Raw genomic sequence first — 24,715 nt, forward strand, 5'->3', positions numbered from 1 at the left:
ACGACCTAAAAATATTCAAAAAGGACCTAAAACCACTAATGTTCCGCAAATTCTACACTGACCCTCAGACGTCTGATCATTTCAACTCTCAACTGAACTCTCAGTTATAAACCTCTTAATACATTCTCTTCACCCTGAACTGCATACCCTCCTCTTCCAACCTAATAATGCTCTCTGGACTTGATATGCTTATTTCTGATATTGTTCAAATTGTTTTTTATTGTTGCACAACTGCTAAGAAAATGTATAACATTCACATTGTTTTTTCTGTTACACAACTGCTAAGAAAAATGTATATTTTTTTGTAAACCGTTATGATGGCTCTACCAAATGACGGTATATAAAACTCAACAAATAAATAAATACATAAATAAATAAACAGTATCTGTTATCGGTTAGACTGCGGAGTTAGCAATCTGTTGTAGGAGCTGCTAGGAATTAGCAGTCTGTTAGGGTTTGCTCCTCCCAAGAGGAGGAGTCAGCAATCCTGTTGAGCTTTGCTCCCCCAGAGGGGAAGAGCTAGCAATCTGTTAGTGAATCTCCTAGGGTTAGCAGTCTGTTGGCAAACTGTTATAGAGTTGCTCCCCAGAGGGGAGAAGTCAGCAACCATATAAGATCTATTCTTCCAGAGGGGAGGAGTTAGTATCTGTTATGGATCTCTGCACAGAGTGGCAACCTGATACACGAGAGTTCCCCTGAAGGGAACTCTCGTATGGTTCCTGCTAAGAAGTAGCAATTGGTTATGTTACAGTTCCTGAGGAAGGAGATGTTAGCAACAGTTGAGGGTTAGACTGCAAGGTAGCAGTTTGTTGTACTCAGCTCTTGAAGTGTGAGAGATGAGCACTCTAATGTAGAATAGTGAATCCTTGGGCCGATGGCAGATGATAGCGCCCTCAGGAGGATATCATGAGAGGGACCACCGACTAGGCTGGAGTATGGAGACAGACACAGATAGTTCTTTATTAGACAGGTAGTAGAACCACCAGAGGTGGTGATAGTGAGCTGATGTGCCCGGCAGGGCTGAAATCCTTCAGATCCTGGAACTGCTATCTACGGGTTTGCTGAGCTGTAGAGAGAGACTCATAGATAGTGAGTAGACAGGGTATGCTGGATACATAACCAGAAGTAGATGATACACTCACATAGATTAATAAGAAGGCTCAGTAGCTGGAGAGAGTTAGGTCCTCGAGGAGCGAGTACTTGGTTCTAGGGACAGCTCTGAGAGCACGATGGTAACTCACAGTTATCTATCTCTGTAATGGTTTCTAGGCAATAGAGAATAGTTAGTATATTCAGGAACAGGAGTCTCTAGGCGAGTACTGGTTCCTATATGCAAACTGAAATAAGAACTCACAATATCTGTATATGAAATAGCTTCTGAAATAGAAGAGAGTCTTCGGAGGGTTTTAGGAACATGGGCCCTCGAGGAGCGAGTACCGGTTCCTATCTGCAATCTGTAATAATAACTCACGATCTCCGTAACTGCGATAGCGTCTTAGACAGAAGAGAATCTTCAGAGTTATAGGAACATGGGTCCTCGAGGAGCGAGTACCGGTTCCTATATGCAACTGGAATAGAAACTCACAATGTTCATGTCTGCAATCGCTTCCAGGTGATAGGGAGTCTTCTGAATGTTCAGGGACATAGGCCCTCGAGGAGCAAATACCGGATCCCGTCTTAGCAATCTGAAAACATGAGGAGAGAGCGGGGCCCCCGAAGAGCGGGTACCCCTGGTAAGTTTGAGGAGGCAGAGCAGCGGAGAATGAAGCGGGTTGAGATGATCCCCGCAATCAATCCCTTGCTAACTCGATTCGTAAGTGTAAGCAAAGACCTTTTATGTTGGAAGCGGATGACGTCACTACGGGGGGATGCCCCCGAGGTTCGCGCCCTTGCTGGTACAAACTTCGGAGCGCGCGCACCCTACGTCATCAGGAACATGGCGGATCCGCAGCGTCAGGCCAGCCCGGAGACTCCGGGAAGAAATGGCGAGGAGAAGCCGCAGCAGCAACTGTCCATCAGATCCGAAGGGAGTCACCTCAGAGATAGAGAGGGTGGAGCGAGGGCAAGAGCAGGCACGAACACAACAGTATCCCCCATTTATGCCTCCCTCTTGGAGGCCTGCGTTTGCCCGGATGGGCTCAATGGAACTGAAGGAGGAGTCCTTTGTCTAGGATATTGCTTGCTGGCTCCCAGGAGTTCTCCTTGAGACCGTAGCCTTCCCATGAGAGGAGGTACTCCCAAAGGCGGCCTCTTCTCTGGACATCGAGAATATCACGAACTTGGTAGACGGTATTGGCCTCTGAAGTAACCTGGGAAGGTTCAGGAATTTTACGTGAAGGCCAAGAAAGTACCAGTGGTTTGAGTAGTGAATGAGTTATGTATCCCCAAGGTTGGTGGTAGTTGAAGCTGGTACGTCACTGGTCCAATGCGTTGGGTGACCAGAAAGGGCCCAATGTATCTGGGAGTAAACCTTTGCGAAGGGAGTTTGAGCCGGATGTAGCAGATGGTCAGCCAAACCTTCTGCCCGGCTGGAACTCTAGAGCCAGTCAGCGAAAAGCATCAATGAACCTTTTAGCTCGTGCAGCGGCCTGGCACAGATAGTGGTTGGTGCGAGTCCAAAGGAGGAGAGCGTCTGCCGTGGCCTGGGCCTTGGGCGAGGGTGCCGAGAGAGGGATTGGCAAGGGGAGCCGAGCTTGTCTGATATATACAAGTGAGAAGGGAGAGACTCCGGTGGCTCTTGCAATGTGGGAATTAGGGATGTGAATCGTTTTTCAACGATTAAAATTATCGTCCGATAATGTTTATATCGTCTTAAATCGTTATAGAACACGATACAATAGAAATTCTAACGATTTATCGTTAAAAATCGTTAAATCGTGTTAGTGCGCACTAACTCGAGTTAGTGCGCACTAACTCCCCGTTAGTGCGCACTAACTCGATTTAGTGCGCACTAACTGAAAATGATACAAATAAACACTTTCCAGGTCACTGAAGGTCAGTTAGGAATGAATATGTGTTCCTATTGGCTGGCTGCCCTCTTATCTATTGATATTACCAAGGTTACCACTGAGGTGATGGTTGGGGGGGATGGGAAATGGAACTGGAAACTAACGAACACCAACAGAAAATGAAACAAAGTGTTCACACTTCCCAGGTCAGTAAAGGTCACTTAGGAATGAATATGTATGTATGTATTCCTATTGGCTGGCTGTGCTCTTATCTATTGATGTTACCAATATGGTTGGGGGGATGTGAAATGGAAACAGTTGGAAGCTTGACAAAAAAAGTAATGTAATGATCAGCACTCATGTGACTAGAACTTGTTTGTTTATTATTTTTGTTAGCAGGCACCTGAAATGCTAGTGCATGTTGAATTTGCCAATCACTGTGCATTTTAGAAAGGTGGTCCTGGCTGGAACTGTACACAGTTCAAATATATGTAATTGATTGTTGGTAAGTGTATTTTTTAAGTAGCCACACTGGCACCAGTATGTTTACTTTTCCTCCTACTTAACTCACTAGCTCAGCTTTGTAAGAAGGGCTTCTCTGCTTGTGTGTTGTTTTTGTTTGGTGTGAGGAGAGCAGAAACATCAGATCTTTATTCAATCTACTACAGTCATCTCTTACAGTGCCCTATCCCTATTAATACCAGGAGTGTTGTGATCTTCCTGCACACAGTGCCCTAACCCTGATACCAGTCTGAGACAGCTCCCTCCCTGCATTACTAGTGAGAGGCTGGCTTCACAGACAGGGGGGAGCTGCCTGACCCTCACTCCTGACTTCCCCCATGTCCCAGCTAGTGAATGGTGTGTGGGTGAGGGGGGGGGGGGAAGGATGGTGAAGTCTGAGACAGCTCCCTCCCTGCATTACTAGTGAGAGGCTGGCTTCACAGACAGGGGGGAGCTGCCTGACCCTCACTCCTGACTTCCCCCATGTCCCAGCTAGTGAATGGTGTGTGGGTGAGGGGGGGGGGGGAGGATGGTGAAGTCTGAGACAGCTCCCTCCCTGCATTACTAGTGAGAGGCTGGCTTCACAGACAGGGGGGAGCTGCCTGACCCTCACTCCTGACTTCCCCCATGTCCCAGCTAGTGAATGGTGTGTGGGTGAGGGGGGGGGGGAGGATGGTGAAGTCTGAGACAGCTCCCTCCCTGCATTACTAGTGAGAGGCTGGCTTCACAGACAGGGGGGAGCTGCCTGACCCTCACTCCTGACTTCCCCCATGTCCCAGCTAGTGAATGGTGTGTGGGTGAGGGGGGGGGGGGGAGGATGGTGAAGTCTGAGACAGCTCCCTCCCTGCATTACTAGTGAGAGGCTGGCTTCACAGACAGGGGGGAGCTGCCTGACCCTCACTCCTGACTTCCCCCATGTCCCAGCTAGTGAATGGTGTGTGGGTGAGGGGGGGGGGGAGGATGGTGAAGTCTGAGACAGCTCCCTCCCTGCATTACTAGTGAGAGGCTGGCTTCACAGACAGGGGGGAGCTGCCTGACCCTCACTCCTGACTTCCCCCATGTCCCAGCTAGTGAATGGTGTGTGGGTGAGGGGGGGGGGGGAGGATGGTGAAGTCTGAGACAGCTCCCTCCCTGCATTACTAGTGAGAGGCTGGCTTCACAGACAGGGGGGAGCTGCCTGACCCTCACTCCTGAATTCCCCCATGTCCCAGCTAGTGAATGGTGTGTGGGTGAGGGGGGGGGAGGATGGTGAAGTCTGAGACAGCTCCCTCCCTGCATTACTAGTGAGAGGCTGGCTTCACAGACAGGGGGGAGCTGCCTGACCCTCACTCCTGACTTCCCCCATGTCCCAGCTAGTGAATGGTGTGTGGGTGAGGGGGGGGGGGGGGAGGATGGTGAAGTCTGAGACAGCTCCCTCCCTGCATTACTAGTGAGAGGCTGGCTTCGCAGACAGGGGGGAGCTGCCTGACCCTCACTCCTGACTTCCCCCATGTCACAGCTAGTGAATGGTGTGTGGGTGAGGGGGGGGGGGGAGGATGGTGAAGTCTGAGACAGCTCCCTCCCTGCATTACTAGTGAGAGGCTGGCTTCACAGACAGGGGGGAGCTGCCTGACCCTCACTCCTGACTTCCCCCATGTCCCAGCTAGTGAATGGTGTGTGGGTGAGGTGGGGGGGGGGGGGGGGAGGATGGTGAAGTCTGAGACAGCTCCCTCCCTGCATTACTAGTGAGAGGCTGGCTTCACAGACAGGGGGAGCTGCCTTTCCCTCACTCCTGACTTCCCCCATGTCCCAGCTAGTGAATGGTGTGTGGGTGAGGGGGGGGGGGTGGATGGTGAAGTCTGAGACAGCTCCCTCCCTGCATTACTAGTGAGAGGCTGGCTTCACAGACAGGGGGGAACTGCCTGACCCTCACTCCTGACTTCCCCCATGTCCCAGCTAGTGAATGGTGTGTGGGTGAGGGGGGGGGGAGGATGGTGAAGTCTGAGACAGCTCCCTCCCTGCATTACTAGTGAGAGGCTGGCTTCACAGACAGGGGGGAGCTGCCTGTCCCTCACTCCTGACTTCCCCCATGTCCCAGCTAGTGAATGGTGTGTGGGTGGGGGGGGGGGGGGTGGATGGTGAAGTCTGAGACAGCTCCCTCCCTGCATTACTAGTGAGAGGCTGGCTTCACAGACAGGGGGGAGCTGCCTGACCCTCACTCCTGACTTCCCCCATGTCCCAGCTAGTGAATGGTGTGTGGGTGAGGGGGGGGGGGGGGAGGATGGTGAAGTCTGAGACAGCTCCCTCCCTGCATTACTAGTGAGAGGCTGGCTTCGCAGACAGGGGGGAGCTGCCTGACCCTCACTCCTGACTTCCCCCATGTCCCAGCTAGTGAATGGTGTGTGGGTGAGGGGGGGGGGAGGATGGTGAAGTCTGAGACAGCTCCCTCCCTGCATTACTAGTGAGAGGCTGGCTTCACAGACAGGGGGGAGCTGCCTGACCCTCACTCCTGACTTCCCCCATGTCCCAGCTAGTGAATGGTGTGTGGGTGAGGGGGGGGGAGGATGGTGAAGTCTGAGACAGCTCCCTCCCTGCATTACTAGTGAGAGGCTGGCTTCACAGACAGGGGGGAGCTGCCTGACCCTCACTCCTGACTTCCCCCATGTCCCAGCTAGTGAATGGTGTGTGGGTAAGGGGGGGGGGGAGGATGGTGAAGTCTGAGACAGCTCCCTCCCTGCATTACTAGTGAGAGGCTGGCTTCACAGACAGGGGGGAGCTGCCTGACCCTCACTCCTCCGGGGTATTGTGATCTTCCTGCACACAGTGCCCTATCCCTGATACCAGGGGGGTTGTGATCTTCCTGCATGCAGTGCCCTATCCCTATTAATACCAGGAGTGTTGTGATCTTCCTGCATGCAGTGCCCTATCCCTATTAATACCAGGAGTGTTGTGATCTTCCTGCATGCAGTGCCCTATCCCTGATATCGGGATGTGTGCAAGAAGATCACAACACCCCCGGTATCAGGAATAGGGCACTGTGTGCAGGAAGATCACAACACCCCCAGTATCAGGAATAGGGCACTGTGTGCAGGAAGATCACAACACCCCTGGTATTAGGGATAGGGCACTGTGTGCAGGAAGATCACAACACTCCTGGTATTAATAGGGATAGGGCACTGTGTGCAGGAAGATCACAATACCCCTGGTATCAGGGTTAGGGCACAAGTTCTAGTCACATTGACTGATCACATTACTTGTTTTGTCAAGCTACCAACTGTTTCCATTTCCCATCCCCCATATACTGTCAGTGGGAACCTTGGTAACATGAATAAATAATAGGGCAGCCAATAGGAATACATATTCATTCCTAAACTGACCTTAACTGACCTGAAAAGTGTCAAATTGTATCATTTTCAGTTAGTGCGCACTAACTCCCAGTTAGTGCGCACTAACTCCCGTTAGTGCGCACTAACTCGAGTTAGTGCGCACTAATCGGAAAAAACGATTTTTAACGATTTTTTAACTAAAAAATCGTGCCTAAGACGATTTTCTTGCCCTGCCACACGATTTCTATCGTTAAGACGATATGGAAAACGATTCACATCCCTAGTGGGAATTATGGGAGAATTCGGCCCAGGGAAACAATTCCGCCAAGTTGTCTTGTTGGTCATTAAAATAGGCGCGGAGAAAGCATTTGAGGGAGCAGTTCATCCACTCAGCTTGGCCATTGGCTTGAGAGTGGTACACGGTAGTCAGGCTGATGGAGATCCCAAACTTTTTTCGTAAGGAGCACCAGTAGCGAGCGATGAAATGAGGGCCTCTGTCGGAGACAATGTCCATGGGCAGGCTCTGCAGATGAAACACTTGCAGGAAAAAGAGGCATGCTAACTCCGGGGCTGATGGTATGGCAGGCAAAGGGACAAAATGAGCCATTTTGGAGAATCGGTCCATGATAACCCAGATGACCATATTCCCCTTTGATGCTGGAAGGTCCACCACAAAATCTGTGGATAAGTGGGTCCAGGGCTCTTCTGGTGCTGGCAGGGTTTTGAGTAATCCCCAAGGTAAACCTACTGGTGACTTCTGTTGGGCGCATGTTGGACAGGAGTCCACATAGGCACGGGTATCGGAGGACATGGTGGGCCACCAGTAGTAGCGTTGGAGGAGTGACAGAGTCTGGGCATGTCCCGTATATGCCAGCTAAGTTGGAGTTTTGCGCCCAGCGCAACACCTTCTCTTGGAGCCGGCGAAGTACCACCGTCTTTCCCACTGGAATGGTCATGGTAGCAGACAGACAGATGCAAGCAGGATCTATGACATGGCATGGTTCGCTTGGGTGTTTTCAGGCTCGAAGGAGTGGGATAAGGCGTCCGCTCGGAGGTTTTTCTCCACAGGACGATAGCGGAGATCGAAACTGAATCAGGAAAAGAACAATGCCCAGCGGGCCTGGGAAGCATTGAGACGCTGGGCATGTCGAAGATGCTCAAGGTGTTTATGATTGGTGAAGATTGTAAACTTGAACTGGACATCCTCCAACCAGGGATGCCACTCTTCAAGGGTGAGCTTGATAGCGAGTAGTTCTTGATCCCCTATGCTATAATTTTACTTGGAGGGGGAGAACTTACAAGAGTAAAAGGAACATGGATGGAGGACTCCTTTGGTCGAGTGTTGACTCAGGACTGCCTCAACCCCTATGGCAGAGGCATCCACTTCCACGATGAAGGGGCGATTTGGATCCAGGTGACACAGACAAGGGCCCGATATGAAGGCATCCTTCAAGTTCTGGAAGGCAGCGAGGGCCTCGGGAGACCAGTTCTTGGTATCTCTGCCTTTGCGGGTCAAAGCCATTAGAGGCGCAACCAACAGGGAGTAATTCCTATGAAATGGCGATAGTAGTTGGTGAACCTTTGGAGCACTTGAAGGCCCACAGGCCTAGGCCATTCCTGGATGCCTTTTAATTTGCTAGGATCCATCGTGAAGCCACGTTGGGAGATGATGTAGCCTAGGAAAGGCAAGCTTGACTTTTCAAATAGGCATTTGTCGAGCTTGGCAAACAAATGGCTCTCCTGCAGGTGCTGAAGTACCGTGTGGACATCAGCGCGGTGAGTGGTCAGATCTTTTGAAAAGATGAGGATGTCGTCTAAGTAAGTGATGACCTTGGTGTACAGAAAGTCGCGGAAGATTTCATTATCATGCGTTGGAATACCACAGTGGCATTACAAAGTCCAAATGGCTATACGAGGTATTCGTAATGTCCATCCCTGGTATTGAACGCTGTTTTCCAGATGTCTTCAGGATGTATGCGGACCAAATTGTAAGCACCTCGCAGATTTAGCTTAGTGAAAATGATGGCGCCTTGGAGGCGGTCAAACAGCTCCGTGATTAAAGGTAGAGGGTACCTGTCCTTGTGGGTAATGGCATTTAAGCCGCAATAATCGATGCATGGTCTTAGAAACCCATCCTTCTTTGAGACGAAGAAAAAGCCCGCACCTGCGGGCGAAGTGGAAGGATGAATGAAAACTTTAGCGAGATTCTCTTGGATATACGCCAACATTGCTTGGGTTTCTGGTACATACAGAGGATAAGTTCTGCCCCTGGGGGGTGTAGTGCAGGCAGCAACTCAATGGGGCAATCAAATTTGCGAGGGGGCAGAAGTATATCTGCCTTTTGCTTGGAGAACAGATCCTCGAATTTGGCATATGGAGGAGGGAGACTGGAAGCAGTCACAGGGATGGGAATCACGGGGGGTGGTTCCTACCCTCCTGAGGCATGTCTGACGACAGGCTGGGCTCCACTCGGCGAGTTGTAATGTCTCCCAATCAAACTGGGGGAAGTGACGCTGGAGCCACGGTAACCCTAAGACCACTGGACAGATGGATTTTTCTAGGATGAAGAACTCGACCTCCTCTTCGTGCAGGGCTCCAGTGAGGAGATGGATAGGTTCCATCACCTGGGAGATCCTTCAGGGTAGCGAGTCACCATGGATGGAGGTGATGAGTAGTGGTTTCGTGATAGCGCAAGTTGAGATGCCTAGGAGGTGAACCATTTTGCAATACAGCCAGCGCCGTATTGCATTATCGCAACACGATTCGAGTGCAGGAGGTCGTTCCCGGACCCCCGCTAGACTTTTGGCAAGTCTTGTGGGGGTCAGGAGGCCCCCCCAAGCTGGCCAAAAGTCCCTGGGGGTCCAGCGGGGGTCCGGGAGCGATCTCCTACGCTCGTGATGTTGGGGGACAGGAACCAAAATGGCGCCGGCGCTACCTTTGCCCTGTCATATGACAGGGCAAAGGTAGTGCCAGCGCCATTTCTATCAATGCACCCGTGGCCCGAGAGTGGAACATCACACCGGGACCCCCCCACTGGACCCCAGGTAATTTAAGACATTTTGGGGGGGTTCGGGAGGGTGGGGGATTTATTTTAAAGGGTCGGGTGGGTTTTAGGATTGTTTTAGTGTGCCGGTTTTCCCGCCCTCCCCCGATTTACGATTTACACGATATTTAAAAAAAACAAAACCGCGACGATCCGATTCCCTCGCCCCCCCCCAGCCAAAATCGATCATTAAGATGATCGATCACACGATTCACATCTCTACCAATTATATTTATTTCCTCATTCAGTACTATACACTCTAACAGGCTGATGCAATATCGTGCACTCAGGCTAGCGCATAGATTAACCCGTGGTTGGACGCGCGTTTTGGATGCACATCCATAACCCTGATACAATCTCTCATTTATTTTTATTTATGTATTTATTTATCGAGTTTTATATACCATCGTTTGGTTTCGCCATAACAACGGTTTACAAAGTTTCGATGTTTAACGGAGTGTTCAAAAATTCATGTGCTTGTTAACAAAGTTATAAACATAGTTTGGTTGTTAAATCAGTGAATCCAAAACACGTGCCCAAACCAGCATGAAGCTAATAGCACTTATCACATGTAATACCATGTTGACAAGGCTATTAGCTAGTACCCACAATGTAAAAATAACTGTGTGACTCACGCACACATTTTAATCCTCAAAACTTAATGCCGGCCCTGGAGTTGGCTTTAAGTCTTGAAACATCCCAAAACCTTAACAGAAAGGCAGAAAATACTGCTTTTCTGTGGTTCCTCCGACTTAATATCCCTGTGACTGCTTAATATCATTTTGATATTAAGTCGGAGGAACCACTGAAAGCAACAACATGAAAAAATAAATCTTAATGGCGGTCAGGTTAGGAAAACGGATGCTCAATTTATGAGCGTTCATTTTCCTAACCCGTGGCTTGCAAGGGATAGGAAAATGGACAGTTGTAAAATTGAGTTTCCGTTTTCCTAACCCGCTCACAGCCACTTTTCCTGGGCGCCCGATGCCGAGGAGGCGCTAGGGACACACAATTTTCCCTAGTGCCTCCTTTTTGATGCCGCAGCTCATCAGCTTACTGTACTGCATGCCCAGGAGAGGTGGATGGGTGCGCTCAATCATGAGCACCCATTTTTCGCACGCCAGTATTGCATCGGCTGTAACTCTCCCATCTTGTTTTTTAGACTTCTAGCATTTATCTACAGACATTTCAAAGTATGCTTTTTGTTTGAATTACAAATCTATCATTTGAGAGGAGTAATTTGGAATCTTTCAATTATGCTCATTATTTAACAGCACCTGAACACTTTTGCATTTATTGCAACCTATCAGGAAGCCCTAACTTCCCTGTTTTGTCAGAATTCACTGCTCCTGAGTGACTGTCTGCTTTCCCCCATCAAATAGTTTAAAAGCTGCTCTAGCTCCTTTGTAAAGGTTAATGCCAGCAGCCTGGTTCCACTTTGGTTAATTATAAAGTAGCAACCTTAACCACAGAGGGAGAGTGAAAAACAGCAGAGACTAGCCAGGGAGACAGTAGATAGAAATTAAAAGGGTTTTGTAGTTACTACCCTGTGAAGACTCACATAGGTTGGAGTAAGGGAAAGGAGCAGGCTAGGGCTGGGAGACTAACTTCAGTGCCTATCCATGTTAACCCTGGGACCAGGCCTGGTGCAACCAGGTGTGCAAACCATGCAATTGCACAGGATGGCACACCTGGTGGAGCGGTTGGGAGCAGGGAGAGGCCTGGACTCTATCTCACCAGTGGTTCAGGAGAGGAATCGGCCGGTGAGGCTTTCGGTGGACCCCATCTCACTGGTGGCTCAGAAGAGGAATAGGCCCGTGAGGCCACCGGTGGATCCTATTTCACTGACGGCCCGGAAGAGGCCCATGAGGCCGCTGGTGGACCCCATCCCACTGGCAGTCGAAGAAAGAAGGAGCCCATTCTCCTAGTCCTTCTCTGTGCCAGCGTTCACTGTCCAAAACATATGTAGCTAGCACGTTTTCTATGTCTGATCTCGCGATGCACGAGATCAGCATAGAGGAAGTGCTAGGCTCGTATGCACGGGCCGACACATGAGGAGGGGCAGCAGAATGGCTCCCGGTGGTATGTGTGTGTGTGAATGAATGAATGAATGAGAGCATACTGGGGTGTGGGAGTGTGGTGTGTATGAATGAGGGCCTTACTGTGGTGTGGTGTGTATGAATGACAATCTTATTGGGGTGTGGGGATGTGGTGTGTTTGAATGAGAGTCTGACCTGGGGGTGTGGTCTGTGTGAATGGAAGACTGACTTGGGGGGGGGGGAGTATGTGAATGAGAGCCTGACTGGAGGGGGTGGGGTATGTAAATAGGAATCTGTCTGGGGTGCGTGTGTGAATGGGAACCTGTCTGGGGTGTGTATGTGTGTGTCTGTGTATGGGAACCTGTCTGGGATTGTTTGAATGTATGTATGTGAAGAAAATTTGTGCTGCCTCACTAAGCCATGCCTTACTCAGGATGACTGGAAATAAAAAGTTTTCAGGTATGGAGAACGGTGAATTTTCCATCCTTATTAGTTTTACTTAGTGGATGTCTGTGTCTGCCATTTTGAAATAATTTATTCTTGTTTGGGAAATTTTTAAAATTTGTATGAGCTCTTAATTATTGGATGTTATTCTATTCCTTAGATCATTATAAAAAGAATATGTTGAGAAGTGGCCTCGAAAGGCCTTGCAGTCTGTTGAGAAAGGGGTGTTTTAGTGTGCCCTTGGGCCTCAACCCGACTGAACTGAGGGTTGGCAACATGTCCCAGGATGACAGAGACATGGTCTTACCCTCTGCTGGGCCTGCAAGCTCCCAGCGCCAACAACAAGATGATGTTGGTAGGAGAATGGTCCTCCCACCATTCCGAGCCCTTTCGGACCTGCCGCTTGGATCGGCATGGAGCAGCAGGCCGGCCTGAGGATGAGGGCAGACGGAGGCCTTGACACGAAGACATGACACCAAGGTTGATGCAACGGCATCACAGACGAGGGTTGAAGCGAAGACATGACATCAAGGTTATTGAAGACATGACACCAGGGCTGATGCAATGGTATCAGAGACGAGGAACTTGACGAAGTCCAGACGAGACGAGAAGTGGGCAGGAGGACATTGGCACTGTCTCTCAGGGTGCCCTACTCAGCCCACCTTCACGGATGGACCCAATGAGCTGGTCGCGGACCACCCTGTCCCACAATGCGCCCTACACAGCCCAAAGAGGCTGGTCATGGACCACGAGGAGAGCGGGACAAGTGCAGGGAAGAATCCAGCCGAGGCATAACTTCGACGACGGAGCCATATGTCATCCGGAGCTCCACAAAGGCTGGCAGGACAAGACGGCTCAGGAGCACAGGACACCAGTCCACTGCCGGCATCTCCCATGATGAAGCTGAGTCACCTGGAGATCCACGGCCGGCAGAACAGAAGGCTCTAGAGCAAGCACGAACACCAAGGAGGGCTAGAACACCAGGAAGGCTGAGACGTCAGGAGATGAGACACCAAGACACCTGGACGGGGACCTCAGGCAATGAAGACATGACACGAAGACATGGTACGAAGCAAACAAGACGAGGAGCTCCACGAAGAAGATCAAGGACTTGTCAGAGCTCTGGCAGGCAGGAGCCTCCAGAGTGAAGAAACTCCGATGCAAGGCAAAGAACAATGGCAAGACCAGCCCTTTTATAGGGCTGCAACAGGAAACAGTCTCAAGGAGGGGCCCAGGGCATATCCGGCCGTGGGCCCTTTAAATGTAGAAGAGAGGCACGGCCGCGGGCCTAGAGGCAGGAAGGAAGCTGTGCAGGGCCATGGACAGCGGTCCTGCACCGACCAATGCGTAAGGAGCAGGGCTGGGCCAGGACGCAGGCCCCGATGATGGCAGCGGCTCCAGCCGCTGCAGGAAGCCCCGAGGGCGGCTCCAGCTGCCAATCCAGGCCGGGGCTTGCGGCCTCTGGCCGCGAAGATGAGAAGGACATCGGCGGCAGCTCCGTGCCACGAAGATGGTAGAAGGTCCGCGGCTCCAGCTGTGGTGAAGAGGAGACCCGATGGGCGGCCTCCGGGCCGCAGGGGGAAGTCGAGTCCACGGCTCCAGCCACTCAAGAAGGCCTGACTTCGGCGGCTCCATGCCGCCTCGGGAATGGAGCAAGTCAGCAGCATGGGGTGAGGTGAGTGCAGCCTGCTCACGGGGGAACCCACGGGCAGTGTTCCTAACAGAATATTTCCAAGTATGCTGTAAGGGATATTGCAGAATCAGCTGCAGCACTGACATTCGGCCTGGAATGGAGATGACCTATCCTTGAACTGCAAGAACAGATAGTGAGCAATCCTGTCCTGGCATAAATAAGTTTGCACTTCGCATGAACCCTTCGGCACCTGGCATACAGTAGGCTATAAATAAGTTTGCACTTCGCATGAACCCTTCGGCACCTGGCATACAGTAGGCTATAAATAAGTTTGCACTTCGCATGAACCCTTCGGCACCTGGCATACAGTAGGCTATAAATAAGTTTGCACTTCACATGAACCCTTCGGCACCTGGCATACAGTAGGCTATAAATAAGCTTGCACCTGGCATAAAGATAAGATTACTTCGCACGCACATAAGCTTGCACCTGGCATACAGTAGACTATAAAAGAAAGGTAACTTTGGACGACAAACTGAGAGAGAAAGAGAATTCCTTTGCAGAAGAGCAAAGTGATGTTTTTGCCCTTTGTAGACGTACAAAGTGAAGACCCCTTCTTTTTTCGCCTGTGATGTGCTCTCTCCTTGCCAGGCTGATGATGAAAAGGGTGTAGTGAGTATTGGCTGAAATATTGTGCACGGATACAGATGTATATGCTTAAGCTTAGAACTGTATATGCTTAGAACTGTATATGCTTAGAACTGTATATGCTTAGATACTTTTAATACTTGGACTTAAGATTGTATACCAATAAACATATTATTTCACTTTTACCTTATTCTCGCCTACCTGATTCCTTACATTTGGCGACGAGGCTGGGATGGCTTTATTTAAAAAGAAAACGAAGCAGCCATCCGAACCTGTTACCCCTGTGGGTGTTAAAATCCCGGCACAGGAATGGGCAATGAATATGGGATTGGCAGAGGCATGGGATGCAGGTGGCGAGCCTGTAGATATTGTAAAGAAGCTACAAAAGGTCCCAGTAATTAAAGGGAAAGAACTAGGGACAGTAAGAAGACGTGGTTGAGAAAAAAAAAAAAAAGGGTTCAGGGTTCTCTGGTGAGAACTTGGAGCCTCACTGTGCACTGATGAGTGGCGCAGGATCTTTCCCGTTGATAGCTATGGGAAATGAAGTATGTGTACTGTAAATAAAGCTATATTTTCATTATTGTAAATCTCCTATCTTGTATCATAGTGTGTGTGTGTGTGTGTGTTCAGTACTGTGCGAAGTCTGCCTAAGAAAGAACAGAAGAAGGGCAGAAAATAATTTGAAGGGGCAGAGGTGAAAGCCCTAGCAGAAATTCCCAGCTGGGAAGATGTAACTTACTCACTGCTGGTCAATGAGTGGGGGTGTAATACAGGGTTATGTGAAAATTGTGATAGGAAACTGGGCATAGAACCCCACAAGGGGATAGATATTTTTTTTTTACTAGACATAGGAAAGCTCACTTAAGGGTTAAGGAGTTGCAGTAGCAACTAGCTGCAGCCCGAGAAGAATTAGAGATATTAAGGCAGCATAGAGTGGCGTTGCAAGGTCAGTTGCAGCTCTATAAAGATAACGTGGATATGTAACCAGTGGCGGCAGAGAGGGCAGCCGTACAAGTAAAATAAATACAGCGTGGCGCAGTGAGCTGGGTTACGTAGGAAATGAAAGCATATTAGTATAGCGACTTCCTGGATATTCCGGGATGGGAGAATAAATCATATAAAATGTTATAGGAATACTGAAAATCAATGGTGAAAGTTTTATATGAGCCTTTAATTTGTGTCTGTGTATTCCTTGATCTTTTACTGTGAAGGGCTGATTTGTTTATATTGGGAACGTCTGGCCTGTGTTCAGAATTGTTCTTGTAATTTACAGACAGCAGGATAGGGCATAAGAAAATCTATTGCATATAGAATATTCTGTGTGTGTGTTTAACTTTAGCATTATGTGGCAACAAAGTGTCGCTTGTTAAGAATCACAAGGACACTAAACTAGAATTAAAAGCAGCAACTAAGAAAAAGCACTTTTTAGAGCAGCAGTATGTGGGAAGAATCCATGGTATTCTAATGCCTTAGCAGACAAATCCTTTTGATGATATAGAAAATAAGATTTCTAAGTATATTCATGCCCCAATGCTCAAAAATGAGCACAACCTTAATATGGCTATTGTTAAATATTACAAATGCTTGGTCACAACGCTTTAAGATATTGACAAGCAAACTGTAATTGGTTAAAACTGGATTTTATTTACCTTCCCTTCCCGGCAGGCCCCTATGTGGCCTCAGCTGATAACCTAATGAATTGTGCAGCTATAGATTTAGCTAAAAGATTTTACAGAAGATACCTCAGGGAGAGACTAAACTTTTTTTTTTCTTTCTCCCATCTATCCCACATGACTAAACTTGAAGGAATGTAAATAATTCTGGTTTCCGTGATTAAGCAATTAGAATCTTTTAGTTAGAAGATACTCAAAGTAGTGATTTTTAACCTTAATGGTGCTGCTCAAGTTACTTATAGCTCGCCGTTTAATACTTTGTAATGTGATTTAAAAAAAAAATAAAAAATTGGAATTAACCTCTCTTTGTATGTGAGATTTTTCTTTTACAGATTTACAAGAATAAAAGCTGCTGTACAGGAAGCTGAGGGTTTTCTTTCTCCTTGATTTTCTTTTTCTTTTTTTTTTCTGAACAGATCTGTTTTAAAAGTTTTTTTTTTTATTTTTGCTTAATTTTGGATCCAAAGATTTTTGTTTTTACTTTTAAAAGGCCTACTTTTTGATCATTATGTGTTGTACATACATGACGACCGAGTTTACTGACTGTAGAAAAGTGCACTGCATACACAATAGCTTCTGACGTCATTTAAGTGAAGCAGTCACTGCTAAAGTTTTATGGACAGAATGTTTTAAATACTGTTCTAGAGTATATTATGCTATTTAATTTTTGAGCTCACAATATGTGTTAATTGTTGTTTTGTTTTTTGTGCAATGAATAGATGTGTGACAGTTTGAATGAAAGGATGTCTAAGCACCTGGGTTGTTTTTGTCTGAATATTGTGTTACTTTATAGAAAAGTGGGAAACAAAGAAGGGATTAGATATTATGTAGCTGTTCCTTTGACTTATGATAAAATTATATTGGATATCCATAAGAATAGTGTATATAGGGATTATTGCATACCAGAAGTTATTGATGTTTATTGTACAGTTTATTTACTTAATTTTGGTTTTTATATCAGGTATTAATCCATACACACAAACATCTGAATTAGTGCTGGGAGTGCAGCGGCTGTACTTCGAAGACAGCTTCCAGAGTGCTGTGCTGCAAGACATATTCACATCATTTGTCATTGACCTCATAACTTGAAATCATCCCACCCTTTGCCACAGAAGACATCTTGAATCTTTCATTTTATGGACTGAAGTGCTCAGAATTTCCTTGTTCCGTGGGGGTGGCCTTACTTAGACAATGTTTTTAAGTAATATGTATTTCTCTTTGAAATGTAATAACTGATAATTATGATGAAATATGATTGTGATACACCCAGTAGTACCTAGTCACACTGTTACTTGCAATTGTTATTATTTTGATTCTCACGTTAATGATACCGTTTAAATTGATGCAGTTTTATTGCTCTGTAGTTGCTCTTCTCTGTGTTAATGGTTCAGACAATAATTTTTTTTTTTTTTTTTAGAAAGATCTAGACTAGATTTTTGAAACAGTAATTTTTGTTGTTTTCTTTTTGCCACCACCAGGGGGTGGGGGACTATGTACTACACCTGAGTTTAACTGTTCCAGATACCTAAAAGATAATGAGATTAGCAGGCTGCATGCTGCCAGTGGGAGATGCTGTTGAGCAAGGACCTAAGACCATACTTCATCGAGGGGTGGAGAGGCACCCAAATACCTGCACATGTGGACGCAGGCTATACTGAGCGCAGTAGACCTGATGCTGGATAATCAATGAAAGGTGGCCTATATATATCTCCTGATGAGCTGGGTGTCCCCCAGAAGTCAGAGAGGCCAACCACATACAACAAGAAGAATGGAGATCGCAATGGATGACAGAAGATTCAAGATACTGAGACCAATCACTGTGGACATTCCTGGCAGGCCACAGGCACGCCTTGCTACTGTTTTAAATTGGGCAGATCTCTGTGTCAGTTAAACTCCAGGGCCATGCAGTTTAGATGGGGTTTAGGTATTGATAAGGATATTCTGACCCATTACTCAGAAGGAGCTTTTTCTTGCCTATCTTGTTTTTCTATATTTGCTAGTCCTAAAAGGACCAGAGTTTAATACATGTTTATACATATTGTTTTGACCTATGTAAATATAGATTAGTACACTGCCTACAGCACATATTAGCCTGTTTGAATAAGTCTATAGATATTGTGTCACTTAAAACTCTATTTGTAGCTGAACATCTTCATTCTTTGAGTCACAAAATCATTGACGACCGGTCGCTCCGCTATCATACTTGTCATGTGTATTTGTATCCTGTGTTGACCCATTGTGTTCACCAATTAAGTTGACCACACCCTTCTACTATAGCCTCTTCCACTGCTGTGGATTGCAGGACATGATTACTCAGGGGTGGAATGTAAGGGATATTGCAGAATCAGCTGCAGCACTGACATTCGGCCTGGAATGGAGATGACCTATCCTTGAACTGCAAGAACAGATAGTGAGCAATCCTGTCCTGGCATAAATAAGTTTGCACTTCGCATGAACCCTTCGGCACCTGGCATACAGTAGGCTATAAATAAGTTTGCACTTCGCATGAACCCTTCGGCACCTGGCATACAGTAGGCTATAAATAAGTTTGCACTTCGCATGAACCCTTCGGCACCTGGCATACAGTAGGCTATAAATAAGTTTGCACTTCACATGAACCCTTCGGCACCTGGCATACAGTAGGCTATAAATAAGCTTGCACCTGGCATAAAGATAAGATTACTTCGCACGCACATAAGCTTGCACCTGGCATACAGTAGACTATAAAAGAAAGGTAACTTTGGACGACAAACTGAGAAAGAGAATTCCTTTGCAGAAGAGCAAAGTGATGTTTTTGCCCTTTGTAGACGTACAAAGTGAAGACCCCTTCTTTTTTCGCCTGTGATGTGCTCTCTCCTTGCCAGGCTGATGATGAAAAGGGTGTAGTGAGTATTGGCCGAAATATTGTGCACGGATACAGATGTATATGCTTAAGCTTAGAACTGTATATGCTTAGAACTGTATATGCTTAGATACTTTTAATACTTGGACTTAAGATTGTATACCAATAAACATATTATTTCACTTTTACCTTATTCTCGCCTACCTGATTCCTTACATATGGTTTTACTAATATAACCGATTTATATACCTTGAATGATTTATGAGGATTGGTGATGTTTCTGTTTCTCCATTGCTGCATTGCATAAAGTCTGGCTTGTTGTGGTTTGCGGTTCAGTTTCTGTTTATAGTTTATAGTCTATTTATTCAGAATTTGGTGAGAGTGAGTCTGTGTTCTGCATGTTTAATTGAGGTGGAGTATTCTGTGTTAAAAATAAAATGATGAGGGGGGAGGGGCAGCAAAGTAATTGTTTGCACAGGGCAGCAAAAATGCTTGCACCGGCCCTGCTTGGGACCCTCAAATTCAGTTCTGGTTCTGGCGACACCTCTGCCAAAAACCAAGACTGACCATTCAAAGCCCAATTTGGGCATCAGAGGAACAGGATGAGGCCTAATGTTTTCCCGCTTCGTTTGGTGATGGCGACGTATCAGTGGGGAAGGGTGGGAGTCAGATATGTGGGTGGAAGAGGACTCCCACACATCTTCAACTAGTTCAGTTCTGAGGGAAGGGCTAGATTTTGCAGCCCATGCTGCAGAATTGTGGGAAACTAGGAATCTTGTCCATAGCTATACAACCATGAGAGAGATTTACAATTGCAAAACAAAGCTGATTGGAGTCTAAAAAAATTCAGTCTTAATAATATGTCCTTGATCTCGCACCGACCCCGGGTATAAAGCAGCATGGGCACAGAAGGCGAACTTCATTCAAGTTATCAACTTAGCCGATCTGAGCAGGGAACTTCCAGAAGAGAGAGTAAAATTTCCAATCTAAAAAGTCTTTTAGACCTACAAACTCTTATCTGCTCAAAACCATGTTACCTACCCCCCCCCCCATATTTCAATGAAATCCTGGCATGTATTTTGGGCACGTGTTTTGAAACGCGCAGTGCTCCGCAAGGCACCTGCACGCGGCGAGGTGAACGCGTTTTAAAGGTGGCGCGCGGCAGGGACGTCTTCGCCGCTTACAACAGGGAGGCGGCGCTGCCCGGCACCAGCTGAGCGCGTGTTCGACCGTTAGCGCCGTCGCCAGATCCCGGAGACGAGGCGCGCGAGTGTTTGTGCGGGCTGCGGCTGGTTACTCTTTTTTTTGTCCCGCTGCACATACATCCAAGAGGTGGTTCGCTTATTTTTGGGGTGCTGGAGTAAGGTAAAAATACCCCCTCCCCCCCTCACCTACCCTTCTCTTTTAGACAAAAGATTGTGCTTTTGATGGCTTTTAGATTCTTTTGGTGGAAAGTTTAAGACGTTGGAAAGGGTTTCTGTTTCTGTTGCCGGGCGAGGGTTAGACGGTTTAGAATTCAGGCGGTAGTTTTCGAAGGTTGAGTCCTGGGCAAGGAAAGTTAAGTACTTCCTTAAATATGAATATTTAAGAGCAGAGAGGCCAAAGCTGAAATGTAAATACACAACGCGCCCAACTTATTATTTCGGAAGAGTAGTGCTGCCCTTTTGAGAGAAAAGTTATGTGGGTTTTTTTTTTTAATAATTTGACACGATCGCAGATTCAATGCAGTGGAGAAGTATTTGGATGGATTAGTGTCAGATTTAACATGTACATAATTATTATCAAGAAAGTATTCAAAAGTTGGGAGATTGTGATATGAGTGACTATTCCTGAAAAAATTCTAGTTCAGTTTTTTTTTTTTTTTTTGCATTTTTAAAAAGAAAGATAGCATAGAGCAGGGGGTCAGGAACCTTTTTGGCTGAGAGAGCTATGAACGCCACATATTTTAAAATGTAATTCCATGAGAGCCATACAATATGTTTAAAACTAAATACAAATAAATGTGTGCATTTTATGTAAGATCACACTTTTAAAGTACAATAAGTCTCTGAAAATATTACACCAGGCCTTAAGACACCAATACATCTCCTATTAGGAAAACGGACCAAGTCAGGTGGCTATAGAGTCCTACACAGAAACAACACGCCAGCAGAAAACCTCACCTGAATCACGTGCTGTCCCTCACCTAACATAGAATATTCTATTCTGTTATTTGTAAGGGCAATGCCCAAAGTTTTGTGTTCACTGTGAACCGATACGATGTGCGAACGGATATCGGTATATAAGAAATGTTAAATAAATAAATAAAGAGACCAAAACGCATAACAAGAAGCATGCAGAAAAAACAGAATTGGAAACTGCAACAAGCCAGAGTCTCTGTATGCAGTGTAACAAAGGATAAAAGAAACATCACCCATCCTTATAAAACAAATCAAGAAATATAAAATCATCAGCAGTAAAACTGTACTAACAAAAAGAACATATTTCGAAACAGCTGATGAGTGGAATATCCAATAATTAAAAACTCATATAAAACATTTCCAGATACCAACAAAATATTTCAAAATAGCAGACACAAAGACCCAGTAATGAAAAATAATAAGGATATAAAAATGTTTTTTGCTCTGCATACCTGGGAACGTTTGATATCCAGGTGTCCTGAGATTGTTCTGAATTAGCAGGAGGTGGGGTGGTTTGCTTGGAACTTTCTCCTCTCTCAGTCACATACCAGCGCTCTCTCCCCCACTGGCTCTCAATGACACACCTATACACACATGCTCTCAGTACTCACATATACACATGTTTTTTCTCTCTCACTTATATAGGCTCTTAATTACACATTTACACACATGCTGTCTATCTTTTCACGCTTACACACACACACAGGCTTTCAATCACATAAATACATGCTGTCCTTTTTCTCTCACACACAGACTCTCATTCACATGCTTACAAACATGTCCTCTCTTTCACTCATTTACACACAGGCTCTCAATCACATACTCACATGCTCCCTCACCTAAATTAGCTCTCAATCACACACAGACACACATGGTCTCTCTCTCTCATTTAAACACATACTCACATGCTCCATCACCTAAATCAGCTCTCAATCACACACAGACACACATGATCTCTCTCTTACTTATACACACAGGCTCTTAATCATACATACACATGATTTCTCTCACACACAAAGGATCTCAATCATACACACATACTCTTTCACACAAACAAGTTTTCAATCACAAACTTACACATACAGGTTCCCAATGGTAAACTTAGATTCATGCTCTCTCTTTCACATATACAGGCTCTCAATCATTCACATACATGCAATCTCTCACACACACACACAGGATCTCAAACACACATGCTTACTCACTCATTCACTCTCTCTCCCCCACCCCCAACCCGGGAACTCGCGGCAGCAGCAGCCTCCTCCCAACGCTAACCTCCTTCATTTTCAGCCCTCGCGGAGGAGGAGTCCCATCGGCCGCGGTTGAAGTTCTTCATTTTCCTCCGAGCCGCGCTGCAGTCTTCTTTTCGTCGGACCGACGCAGACCACACTAGCGTGGCCTCTTCTTGCCGCGCACGCGATGCTCTCCACTTCCTCTTCCGGGCCGCGGGGGGGCGGGAAGAAGAGACCACGCTAGCGTGGTCTTTTCTTCCCGCGCACGCACCCGTTGCTCACCACTTCCTCTTCTGGGCCGCGGGGGGGGGGGGGGGGCGGGAAGAAGAGAGCATGCCGGAGCCGCCGACTCCAGCTATTCTGCCACGTTCCGCCCGGGCTGACAGCATTTTAAGCTCGGGCGGAGGAGGACAGAGGAGCAGCTGGGTCAGCGGGGGACTGGAAAATGTGGTGACACTTGTCTGTGAGCCAGATGCAGCCCTCAAAAGAGCCATATCTGGCTCGCGAGCCATGGGTTCCCGACCCCTGGCATAGAGCATACCATTATGTCATAGTGATGAATTTTTTTTTTTTTTTTTTACTGCCCCAATATCTGAAAAACAAAAACTGTCTTATAAAGGAGGATGCAAGATGTGGGCTAAGGAAGGTTAGGGCTGTTCAGTTTTTAGAAGAGATGACTGAGGGGGGGATATGATGGAAGTCTACAAAATCATGAAAGGACTTGAGAAAGTTAATGTAAATCGGTTATTTGCTTTCAGATAATAGGACTAAGGGGCACTCCATGAAGTTAGCATGAAAATTCTTTTTCATTCAGCAGATACTTAAACTCTGGAATTCATTACCAGAGGATGTGGTTACAGCAGTTAGTGTAACTGGATTTGGATAAGTTCCTAGAGCAGAGCTTTCCAAAGTGTGTGTCGCAACACTTTTAGTGTGTCGCCTGCAGTGTGCCGCGCAGGCCCGGTGCACGTGATGGGGCGGAGCAAGGAGAGGTCAGGGGAGCCAATGTGGCTGCCGGTGGACCTCATCCCACTGGTGGCTGAGTAGTTAAGCATCGCTGTGCTGTGCCGGAGACACACAGCAGGAAGATCGGCAGGGCTGTGGTGGAGCTCACGTCACCACGGCCCGAAGAACAAGGTCACGTCTAAACGTGCAGGTGCTCCTCCTCCTCCTTCCTGCCTGCGTGGCCCCGGAAGAAAAATGTTGCCGGCGTGTGGGCAGGAAGGAGGAGGAGAATCAGCCACTGCAGAAGAGGAGCAGCGTTGTTGCAGCGGGCTGAGAAGAGGAGGAGGCCAGGTAGCAGGGCCCCCACCGTGGATTGGCCCGAGAAGATTAGGGCTGCTGCAGAACCCATCCTGCAGCGACCCATGAAGAGGAGGCCCAGAGGTAAGAGAGAGGCTGAGGGCCCGTAGAGTGCAAGTATGAGATGAGTTGAGAGATTGTGTTTCTGTGTGTGAGGACCTGAATGTTTGCAGAGACAGCATGTGACAGTGAGAGCCTGTGTGTATGAATGATTGTACGAGAGAGAGCATGTGACAGTGAGAGCCTGTGCTTGAGCAAGATAGCATGTGGGAGTGAGAGAGAGCCTGGGTGTGTGAGAGCCTGTGTGTGTGTGTGTGTGAGAGAAAGTATGTGAGAATGAGAACCTGACTGTGTGTTTGAGGGAAGAAGATAGATGGAGAGAAAAGAATAGAAAAAACCCCAATATGAAAGGAATTGGCAAAAAAATAAGAAAAGGAAGGTAGAACAAAAAAGCCTGTGACCAACCGATTAGAAAACTAAGATCAGACAGCAAAGGTAAAAAAAAACCCCAAAACACTTCTTACTGATTGGCACATGTAATCTTTGGTAATGTGCAAGAGTAGCACTTTCTCTATGCGGATCTCACAATGTACGAGATCAACATGGAAGTGGAAACCCATGGGGCCTGCACAGAGGAGGCAGCAGAATGGGCTTCAGTGCCAATAGCAGCAATCAGCGCCTCCCTAATAGCCATGTGGCATCAGTGACACTGGCAGCAGAGGAATGAGAGAGGCTCCGAGGTTGCTGGCAAAAGAAAGAGAGGGGGTCTGCCTTTAGTGTGTGCATGTGTGAGAATAGGTGCCTGCCTGTGTGTGGTGAATGTGTGTATGAGAATGAATGTGTACATGCCTGGGGGATTGTGAGGGAGTGGTTTGAAAATGAATGGGAGCCTGCCTGGGGGTCAGTTTCAGTGTGTGAAAATGAT

General features: G+C 47.2%; 1 protein-coding gene across 5 annotated transcripts in view; it reads left to right on the top strand.

Moving 5' to 3' along the window:
* The first annotated feature begins 20,271 nt into the window (after nt 1-20,271).
* Nucleotides 20,272-24,715, top strand: part of LOC115084531 (thioredoxin domain-containing protein 3-like) — a 310,312-nt gene continuing 305,868 nt past the window's right edge. For all 5 annotated transcript variants that reach the window (XM_029589514.1, XM_029589512.1, XM_029589511.1 and 2 more), the window contains exon 1: nt 20,272-20,441. The gene's annotated coding sequence lies outside the window, so the exon portion shown is untranslated. The remainder of the gene's footprint in view (nt 20,442-24,715) is intronic.

This window comes from Rhinatrema bivittatum, chromosome 2 (genome assembly GCF_901001135.1).
Source record: "Rhinatrema bivittatum chromosome 2, aRhiBiv1.1, whole genome shotgun sequence".
NCBI lineage: Eukaryota > Metazoa > Chordata > Amphibia > Gymnophiona > Rhinatrematidae > Rhinatrema > Rhinatrema bivittatum.